Below are 11,829 nucleotides of genomic sequence, written 5' to 3' on the forward strand. Positions count from 1 at the left end.
TCCAGGAAATATAGTTAAAGTTTAGAGGATAAATTGCTAAGGTAGCCCATAAGATTACTTGGCTATTAAAGAACACATTAACAAGTAGAGATAAGGAAGTTATTCCTCTTTATAAGGCCTGCCTTGATATGTACACATCTGGATTACTGTGCTCAAGTCTGTTCCCCTGGATTTCTTGGGGATGATGAAGTAATGGTGAAGATTCAGAGGTGAGTGGCCTGTGGAATGTTTAATATGAGGTTTAATTGAAGGTATGTAAATTGCAGAAGTTGGTTTATAGGAGAAAAAGAGGGGGGGATATGATACAACCAGTTAAGTTGCTTAAAGGGTTTTATAGGGTAGATGCAGGGGAAATGTTTCAGCACTTGGCTAGAGAGACCAAAACAAGAGGTCATCCCTGGAAATTGAATAAAGGTGTGGTTAGCAGGGGTATGAGGTCTAGATTTTTTGCTTGGAAAGTGGGAAATAAGTGGAATGGGTTGCCAGAGTCAGTTGTGAGTGCTTTATCTGTTAATAGATTCAAGTAGAGGTATGATAGATTGGATCTACCCACACAATGAGTCTTTGGATTCCATGGAGACACCCATATAATAATAATACTAAAACTTTGCTTTCTTTATATGAGTCTTTGGATTCCATGGAGACACCCATATAATAATAATACTAAAACTTTGCTTTCTTTATACTAATCTCTATGTTCTTTCGATTCTTGAGACCACAATGATGTTTTCTGATTTTTCTATCTTTGCAGTCACATATTTCAGTGGCTAAATCGATCAATGTTTGTTCAAATTTTGATGCATAATTTTTTCCCTCTTCTCTCACTTATTAATAGTTGTGTGTGTGTGTGTGTGTGTATATACATATATATACGCACAACTACATATGTATTTTTGATGCCTCTAAGTTTTTGACTGATTCTTTTTATAACTTTCATACACATTTTTTCAGTATCATACTCATTTCTACCTTGTTCAAATCTCACATACGCTCTTGTATCCTGAATCAGTCTGAAGATATCAACAATAACACAATAAAATTTTCCTTATTTCTTGTGGGTTCCCTTCATGTGAATTCAGGCCCATCTTTATGTTGGAACATGGTATTAGTAACAACTAATCCCAATCTTGAACAGCAATTCAGCAGGTACTTAGCATTATTATTATAATTATTAACTTGCTTTTATCCCAAAACATTTTTGTATGCTTGTGTAAAATCTCTCATGATAAATTAAGTTATGTTTCGAGTTCAATTTTACAGAGGTTTGTACATAAAAAAGAATTTATGTTCTAATAAAAAATATAAAAAAATGTAATAATGTTACTGTAAAAATGCATTTCATTCCCATTGAATTATATATAAAATGAAAAGGAGGGGATTAACCCAGATTAGAATGATGACTAAGCAAACACAAAAGTTCGCAGGGTCTTGTGAACATAAAAATATGCATCCATGAACGGAGGGAGCCGAAATGACATCATCATGCTGGCAGGTAATCCTGAAACTACATCGTAGTAACAAAGGATTAGTGATGATATAAAAGAGGACTGGGATGAACCAGCAAGGTTCTCAATGTTAGGTCTCGATTTTAGATTCCAAGTTTTGTCCTTTACTGGGGAACAGGGTTCCAGGTGTGTAGAGGCGAGGTCTTTATTCGATGGAGCTCCTGTTTGAATGTATGGACGTGCTAGTGCTACTACCTGCAGTCATAACGGAGACTTTTGGCAGTTCCTTTCCAGTTATCGATGAAAGAATCGCAGTTCCCAGAGTGAGAACTGCCACAGCATCCAAGCAACAATCATAACCAATGGTAAAGACATGACTGAGGTATTGTGCAATTGACCGAACAGTGTATGTAATGGGCTATTGTAAGTAGGCAAAAATTTTGTTAATGCTTTGTAAAGGAGGTGAAACTGGAAATATTATATGTAATGAATGTACTTACAGATATTTGTTAGAAAAGTGTTAAATAATGAGTTTTGGTTACAAAGGGTAGATTGATTGTAAATTTGTACATATAATGGAAGAAATTAAGCTAAGATATAACTTAAGGAATAGCTACATGTTTAATTTAGATTAGTTAACAATATGAAGGGGAGTTCAGTATGTTGTATGTAATATAGTCAGTTGTATGTTGCCCCCTATTGTATCTTGATAGGCTGAGAGAGAGATATCATTTCCTCTTTAATATGTGCATTGTACATTCTTTCTAAGTTTAAATAAAGTGTTTTAACTACCTTGCCTGATCTATTGACAATGCAATGTCTCTTAAAAAAAAACTAGCGAACCTGCATGCTCTATTGATTAAGAATGCCATGATTTGCTATAGGAAAATATGTGTATGAACTAAGATTTTGCCTGTATTCCTTACCTTAATTCTCAAACTACACTCGTTCAATTAGAATGGCACAGTCTTTAAAAAAATTAATTTTTTTCATTGATTATTGCAAGAATTGGTAATCTGCATATCGTAGATAGGCTGATAACATAAAGTCTGTTTGCTAGTAGTGGGAACAGGAAATACAATTAAGTAGGATTAATAGTGAGTTATATGTTAAGCAGATTAAAGTTAATTTAAGAGTAAAGCAGCATAGAGTTAGTTTGGAAGTAGGGCGATGGGAGCGCAGTATGTATAAAGTTAACAAAGGTGCAGTTGACATTAAGATATAAGAATAAATAAATAAATAGAAAAATATATTACAATGCCGCAGCAGATGACCGCGACCATATAAAATATGACACTTGGACATATGCCACATATGTAGAAAAATTTAATGACGGGAATCTGTTTTGTAATTTCTGTTTGTACATTGGTGGACATGCCACAAATCATCACAGGCTTCAATTGACACCGAACCGGTATAGAGGGAATAAATAAAAAAGGTATTTTGTTTGGTTCACATATTTAAATTACTAAAAGGTGTAAAATACACAAAATGACATTGATGAGACATGAACTGTGCAAGAAGAATGACTGGCACGTGTAAGGAGAAAAAATAGGTATGAATAAAAACACATTCATTAGAGACAAATGAATCATAAATAATTTATAATAATAATTCATACTAATAGAGCTCATGCAAGCAAATCATCCTGTACAATTTGCTGTGCTTGTTATGTATATATATATATATATATATATATATATTTTTTTTTTTTGGAATGAAAATGTCCCTGTAGGGCGAAATACATTCCATTTCCCAAGGACACCATACTGCACAGACATGAGCCAAATGAAACTGCATTTATTATATCACTTAATACAGCAAAGAGACAATGAAGCTATGTACTGTATAATGAAAAACACCTTCTTCCCACTGACATTATGCTGTGTAGACATAAAAAACGGAAACTTTTTACTGTGGCACTAAATACAGCTTCTAAATAAATATAATGTCCCAACAGCCTATGTTGCAAACAAAACGTGGTCACACTTATTCATAATACAGTTTACATATACATTATATATAAAACTTCAGAGCCTCTGTAGCTCAGTCAGTATAAATGAAGCCCTTTGGTTTGGAAAGACCCAGGTTCGATTCCTGTCCAAGACATGAGGAACTTTATCTGGTCTTGTTAATTTATTTTTAATGATATAGATGACAACAGAGACTGATAAGAAAATAACTATTTATTAACTTATTGCTGATATTTTTTTGATATTCTATCCAGCATCTCATCATCAAATTCCTGACATGTACCTTCAAGGGGGTGCACAGGATATCATAATACTAATTGAAAAACTTACATCACCACTAACTTCCTATCTACAATTTTCCTTCAAATCAATCTTTTACCTGTCAAGACCCCAACATTATCACATCTTATATTTCTGTCTTATAAAGCACTTTTTACTGTATCAAGTCACTTTATCTTGGACTTCCTCTGATCTATTTCCTGCCAACCTGGTAGAGAACACTGTTTTGCTCATCTTACCTCTCCCATTCCATTTAAGTGACCATATCACCAGAGATAAAACCTGCTAACACATTCCTGGATGCTAACAATGGAAAGTTCTTTCCTAATATTCTCATTTTCAATATGATATTGCCACTGATGCCATCTGTTCACGCCCCTAATCTTTCTCAGGACTCTCATATCTGCGGTCTCTAGTCTTTGCTCAAGTGTTTTACTTCTGACCCAGCTCTCAGATCTGCAAGTTAAATTGGCTTAAACACTGTATTGTATATGGTTAATTTGGTGTTCTGACTAATTTCTCTCTTATTCCATATAAATTTATTCACTTGATTTCCTACCATACCAGCTTTGTTGATTCTGTTGTTTATTTCCACATATTTAATTTACCATCTTCACTAAAAATCATGCTTAATTAGCTGAAATGTTTTTCTTGTTCTATAGCTCCATTCACAATGCAGTTGATATTTTCAATGCTTCAGCCTATGTTCATTATCTTTGTCTTGCTATTGCTAATTTTCATTCCAAATTTATTACAACAGTTATTCAATTTAGTCAGAAAATCTTGCAGACCTGTACTGGATTTATTTAAAAGTATAACATCCTCTGCATGAAGTAAAGAGCTGAGATTAACATTTTCAATTCTGATATCAGATTTAATACCACCTTGATCCACATAGATAATGAATAACAGAGGGGATAATATACATTCTAACTGCTGACTTACAAGACCTACTCGATATAATGTCCTATTGACACCACATAAGTGTAGTATTCTGAATAGCTTTTCTCTTGGAACCTTGTCATATGCCTTTTGCAGGTCTACAAAACTTAATACAGATCTTATTTATATACCCACGATTTCTCATCTATTTGTCATAAAGTGAAAATCTGATTCTGACTGCCTCTCTTTGGCCTGAATCCAGCTTGTTCTTCATCAACCTTCCCTTCCAAAATCCTTGTCAACTGTTTCTCAAGTATACTTGCATAAATCTTACCAGTAATGGTCAGTAGGGAAATACCTCTGTAATTCTCACATCCAGTTTTATTTCCCTTTTTATATATATGGTACTATGAGAGCTATATTCCAATCATTTGGGATTCATACCTCTGTCCAGGCCTTCTGAACTATGCAGTGCAGCCACTGTAAGACTTTTATTCCTCTATACTTGAGCATTTCTAGTCGAATATCATCTACTCCAGCTTCCTTTCCACATTTCAGGCTTTTGAAGGCCTTTTCGACTTCACGTATGGATGCGTGTTCCTGATCGCATGCCTGCTGAATGTTTTTGAAAACTGTGCTGTCATTGCTTATTTCATTTAGCAGTTTTTCAAAGTAATTACTCCTTAGATCAAGAATTTATTTTTCTCCAGTTTTCATGTTACCATTATCATCACTAATTCCATTTATAGCACTCTTTCCTCCATTTCTGAGCTTTTACAACAGCCTCCAGAATATTTTGCAACCTTCCTGATATTTATTTTCTACGTTCTTACCAAAGTTTTCCAATGACTTTTGTTTAGCTAGTTTTACACAGTGTTTAGCAGTCTTATATTTGTCTCTGTATTCTCTAAGAGCACAAGCTAACCTATTCACCAGGAACTTTCGATATGCTTTCTTTGTTTTCTTCACTACTTCTTTAACTTCCTGTACCCACCATGGATTTCAGATTTTTCTATCCTTGCAGACAACTCACCACATGCCTCTTTGGCTGAATCAATCAATGCTTTCTTCACAGATTGCCACTGATTCTCGTAGACAGGCTTATATGTTGTTATGCATTTCTAAATCACTTAGGGAATTGAACAACGTAGATCCAAATATAAATTATACTTTAATAAATATTTCCGATATTTCAGAAACGTCACGTTGCCATTTTCAAAAGGAACTTACAAAAAGGCACGTGCACGCAGGCACTACAACACAGTAACTGAGAATGAAGATATCGTTCTCCTAGAAGTCCTGATGGTGTCCTCTAGTGGGCTAAGTAGGTGTTCTTGGCCGTTGGGCTGAAGGTCTGCTGATCTATGCCTCCCAAATTTGGGGCAGTTGCATACAACCAAATTTGTTGAGGTTTGGAGAGTTTCTTAGGGCAGAGGCTGATTCCATAAATAATCTTTCGAATTTATATTTGCTCCGGTGTATAATTGTTGCTTTCTTCCACCGTATTCTGTGGCGTGTATCCAGAGCATGGTCTGCAAGACCAGAATGGCTGTACTTGTGAAACCGGATGTAGTCCTTGTGTTCAGAAATTCTGATATTCGCTGTCCTGCCTGTTTGGCCAAAGTACGACAGTTTACAACTGCAAGGGACCTGGTATACACCAGGTAGGTCTAGGGGAAGTGGTTGGTTTTTGATGGAGCAGATAACGGATGCCAATTTTCTGTAAGGCCTGTAACAGGAGGTGAGGTCATGTTTTTTTAAAATTTTGGTAATTTTTTCCGAGGTGCCTCGGATGTAGGGAATGGTGATGGATTTAGAGTAATCTTTGTTGTGGAGGAGGGGGGGGGGGGGATTGGGTTTGTAGGTTTTAACATTTTTTGGATTTTTTTCCAGGATGAACTTGATTCTGGAGTGTTGGTTGTTTAAGTGTGTAAGGAAGGAGAGGAGTGTTTCAGAGCCATGTGGCCAAATAGCGAACACATCATCAACGTAGCGAAGCCATATGGTTGATTTTTGTGGGGCAGAAGCTAAGGCTTTTTCTTCAAAGGTCTCCATAAAGATTGGTGAAAACACTATACAACAGGGCTAAACTAATCTGTTCTAACGACATGGCCCTAAACACTGAACTAAATCACATCCTCAACACTTTCTCGGTCAATGGCTACCCCCCAAAAAAATATATCAAAACCTACAAACCCAATCCCCCCCCCCCTCCTCCACAACAAAGATTACTCTAAATCCATCACCATTCCCTACATCCGAGGCACCTCGGAAAAAATTATCAAAATTTTAAAAAAACATGACCTCACCTCCTGTTACAGGCTTTACAGAAAATTGGCATCCCTTATCTGCTCCACCAAAGACCAACCACTTCCCCTTGACCTACCTGGTGTATACCAGGTCCCTTGCAGTTGTAAACTGTTGTACTTTGGCCAAACAAGCAGGACAGCGAATATCAGAATTTCTGAACACAAGGACTACATCCGGTTTCACAAGTACAGCCATTCTGGTCTTGCAGACCATGCTCTGGATACACGCCACAGAATACGGTGGAAGAAAGCTACAGTAATACACCATAGCAAATACAAATTCAAAAGACTATTTATGGAATCAGCCTCAGCCCTAAGAAACTCTCCAAACCTCAACAAATTTGGTTGTATGCGACTGCCCCAAATTTGGGAGGCATACATCAGCAGACTTTCAGCCCAACGGCCAAGAACACCTACTTAGCCCACTAGAGGGCACCATCAGGACTTCTAGGAGAACGATAGCTTCATATCTTCATTCTCAGTTACTGTGTTGTAGTGCCTGCGTGCACGTGCCTTTTTGTAAGTTCCTTTTGAAAATGGCAACGTGACGTTGCCGAAATATCGGAAATATTTATTAAAGTATAATTTATATTTGGATCTACGTTGTTCAATTCCCTAAGTGATTTAGAGATTGCCACTGAATCTGCAAGGTTTGGTTACTGTTCTCAACCTCTTTCATTTTTTCTTGAATACGGTTTTTGTATTTTAGTCTACAGTTTATATCTGAGAGCAGCTCAACTTTTCAGTCCATGTCCTGAGCAGAAATCCAACAGGTATTTACCATTATTATTAGCTTTACTCTTTTCTCCAAATTTTCCCAAAATATTTTTGTATGTCTGACAATCATTTCCTACTCTACTATTTAGATACCCTACAAGGACCAACTTTTCCTTTTTCATTGTGTCAGCTGATTTCTCTAAAGTCTCAATAAATTCCTCCACTTCTACCTTAGTAGAAGCTGCTGTGGGATCATAGGCGCAAATAAGTCTCATTGTCCAATTCCCCATTCTCATATTTGACCAAATCACTCTACTTGAGACTACCTACCATTCAAGAAGATTAGCCTCATATTTAGTGTTGAATACTATGGCTACTAATTCTTTTCCTTGATTGTCATTGCCTGAATATAACATTTTGTATTTATTGCTCAGAAAGATCTCACCAGTTTTTTGTCTTTTTTTTTTTTTGTTTGTTTTAGTCACCCCTATTATGCATATAATAGGGGTGACCAGATAGTAGGGATGATAGTAGTCACCCCTACTATCTGGTACTTATCCAAATTCTCAGCTAGCTCCATTTCTTTTCCATTCAGGTTTCTTATGTTGATAGCACCGATCTTGAACTCTGGTGATTTTGAGTTGTGGTGTGTTTCAGGATTTGTTATAGTAGCTGACTTTTTGCTGTTTGTTCTGGTTCCCTGGCTAAAACAAAGGGGGCCTTGTTTAACTGGATGATGCCCCAGCTGGCATGTAATTCTTTCATGTTGTGTTGTACCATCATTTTATATTGTGGTTTAAACCAATAAGAATACAATTTGGTCAGCTAAATCCCAAATTGCCAGCACATCCTTGTTCGTTCAATATCCAGGTAGATAGCTAACAGGGTGCACCACGAGAAGGTGAGGATTGGACATTAGGTCAGAAGCCCTGGTCAGTTCTCCACATTCCTTTAAAGGCTATGTGGAGGTCTCCTCTCAGTTATACAGCTTTGACCATTAAGCATCCCTTTCTATGCAGCATCTTCAGAGCACAAAAACAGTTTGTCACAGTACGTGAAATTACAACAGTCCGGTATAACAATGGGAATAGTTTAAACAATTGTAACATACAACACATAGACCTATTTAGGCACCATCTATGTTGAAAAAAAAAAACACCGAGAAAAACCAGGTATTAATTAGGTCTTAAGATGACGGTCTCCCAAATTTATACAGTCGCTTGTTAAGGTTTGGAGTATGTTTCAAGGCTTCTGTTGATTCAAGGAACAACCTCTCTCACTTGTAAAAGCTTCCATGCAGCAGTTTTGTTTTTTTTTCTAATTGATCCTGTGTGTAAGGGTATCCAAAGCATGGTCTGCTAGACTCACTTGCCATAATGATAGTGCCGAATGTATTTTTTATGACTGGATGTCCACAGTTCTTCCAATCTGTCCATAATCACATGAATAGGGCACTTCAGAGACTCCTGGATATGATAAAGAAGAGATTCTGTCCTTGGGTGACTGGATGAGAGTTGCCAATTTGACATACGGTTTAAATAGGGTGCGCAGCTGATGTTTATTAAGCACTCTAGATATCTTTTGGAATGTGCCTTGAATGTATGGGACGGTTTTGCTGTAGTCTTCTGTGGCAGACATTGGGGGAGGATTTCTGGGGAGCATTTAGTATTTTGTTTATCCTATGGGGATTACAGCCATTGGCTAAGAAGTTGTGACGTGAGTGACCAAGTTCAGCAGTGAGAGCATTATCACTGGAACAAATCACTCTAACTCTGTGGGTTAGTGTTTTTAGGTTACCATACTGTTGAGATGGGTGATGGTGTGACTGTTTGTGCAAATATCTCCCTGTATGTGTGGGTTTTCTAAAAACTGAAAAGGATAAGGAACCATCCGGAAGAAGTGAAGTGTATCCAGGAAAGGCAGATAGTCATTAGCTACCAGCTCCATCGTAAAGTGGATTTTTGGATGTTGGCTATTTAAATGCACTAAGAATGTATCCAATGTGTCTGAACCATGTGACCAGATAGGAAGCACATCATCAGCATAACATAGCCAAAGCAGTGGTTTGAGAATGTCTGTGTTGATAGCTAGCTTTTCAAAGTGGTCTATGTAGAAGTTGGCTAAAGGGGGGGGGGGGGGGTAGAGAAAGGGGAAGCCCATAGCAGTCCCATCTAACTGTTGGTATGTTTTCCCCTTTCTGGGAAGGAAAGGAAAAATATAAAAGCGATATAAAGAGAAAGAAGAAGATATATAAAATGTGAAATCTCACAATATTTGAAATAACCTGCATGTACTGTGAATTTAAACAGTTAAAATATATCAGGGTGAAAGAGTGGCTTTAGTAAATCAAGGGCTTCAATTAATGGTGACATGTGAATCGTGAGATATCAAAAATCACCATAATGGTGAGTCTGAACTTACAAGGGTGGTCTGAAAAGTTCTCAGCCTAACAATGAAAAAACGAATTTATAATTTAAAAACTATTTTTATTTTTCAACATAATCTCCCTTAAGACCAATACATTTATTTCAGTGATCCTCCAGTGCCATTATCCCTTCCCTGTAGTGGTTCTCAATAAGATCTGCAATATACCTCTCTACAGCTGCAATCACCTCTTGTTTTGAAGAAAAATGCTGACCAGCAAGGAAGAGTTTTAGTTTTGAGAAGAGATAGAAGTCAGAGGGAGCCAAATCTGGGGGAATAGGGTGGATGTTCCAACAATTCATAGTGCAGATGCCTTAATTTTCCCATTGCCAAAACACCTTTGTGGGCAGGTGCATTGTCCTGATGAAAGATGATTTTTTTCCTTCTACAAACTGGGTCTTTTCCCACAAATTTTTCGTCTAGTCTGGTTAAAAGATCGGAATAATATTATTCGGTTATTGTTTTACCCTTTTCAAGATAATTAATAAACACGACTTTGTCTTCTTTGGTGCTGAACAACTGGCTTCTGTCCACTGTTATGACTGCTGTTTGGATTCTGGTGTGTAATGGTGAGTCCAAGTCTCATCTGTAGTAATAAATCGACGCACAAAATCAGTTTTATTCTTGTTAAAACTCCAAGCACTGTTGAGAGATTTTCATGCGAGTGCATTTTAATCTGCTGTAATCAAGTGCAGCACCCATTCTGCACAAAACCTTTTCATTTGCAATTCTTCATGCAAAATATATCCTACCCATTCTTTTGAAATGCCTATAGTCTCGGCAATTTCACGCAATTTGACTTGCCAGTCATCTAGTACCATATGATCAATGATTTCTGGTGTTGTTACACTTTTTGGACGTCCTTCATGTGGATCATCTTCAAGGTTGGTACAGCCACATTTAAACTCGGCAGCCCATTTCTTAATTGTTGAAAACAAAGGAGAAGAGTGCCCATAAACTTATGAACTTCAAATGAATTTCTTTTGGTGTTAAACCTTCTTTTACAAAGAATTTTATAACTGCACAAAACTCAATTATATCCATTTCAAGGGATACAGACAATACTTTTGCTTTAGACAGTTGTATAAAACAAACTACTTGATAGAATGACTTGCAATTTCACATGGATGCTTATGACAGATGTACCAACTTATAAAAAAAAAAAAAATCTTGCCGATAGTGTTGCCATCTATGGTTAACGACGAGACCTTTTCAGTCCACCATTGTAAGTTATGGTTTTCTAAAACGGTTTTTAGGTGGGCAGAATTTTTAACAAAGGAGGGAGAATTGATTGTAATAGTGGCTAGTAGCTTAGCTAAATGTCTAGCAAGTTTGTATGTGAGACTGTTTATACTATTCACAATAGGGCGTAGGGGTGTACCTTGTGAATTTTAGGTGCTCTATATATCTTGGGAGTTTTAACATGGAAGGGCTTGAGTTTGTTAACCATTTCTTTAGGCCTTGAAGTGGCTTTCTTCAATAATTTCCATATTCTTTTGCGAGTTGGTGAGATCCCGATCTATAATTTGGTATGTTGACTGATCTTGTAGAAGGGTGCGCATTTGGTTTTAATATTGAGTTAAATTCACCACCACAGTAGCATTCCCTTCGTCTGCTTTAGTTATAACAATGTATTTATTATTGTGCAGCTCTTTTAAACAATGGTTTCCTTATGTTGGATATATTTTTTTTTTTTTTTGGGAGGGGGACTTGTTGGATGTTGGCCACATCTAAATGAATGTTATTGGCTGTTGCTGGAGGCAGGTTGTCTATTCCCTGTTCAATGGAAATCTATTCTTT

This window comes from Typopeltis vanoorti, chromosome 9, assembly GCF_054136105.1.
Source record: "Typopeltis vanoorti isolate ZY-2024b chromosome 9, IOZ_Tvanoo_1.0, whole genome shotgun sequence".
In the NCBI taxonomy this organism is placed as follows: Eukaryota; Metazoa; Arthropoda; class Arachnida; order Uropygi; family Thelyphonidae; genus Typopeltis; species Typopeltis vanoorti.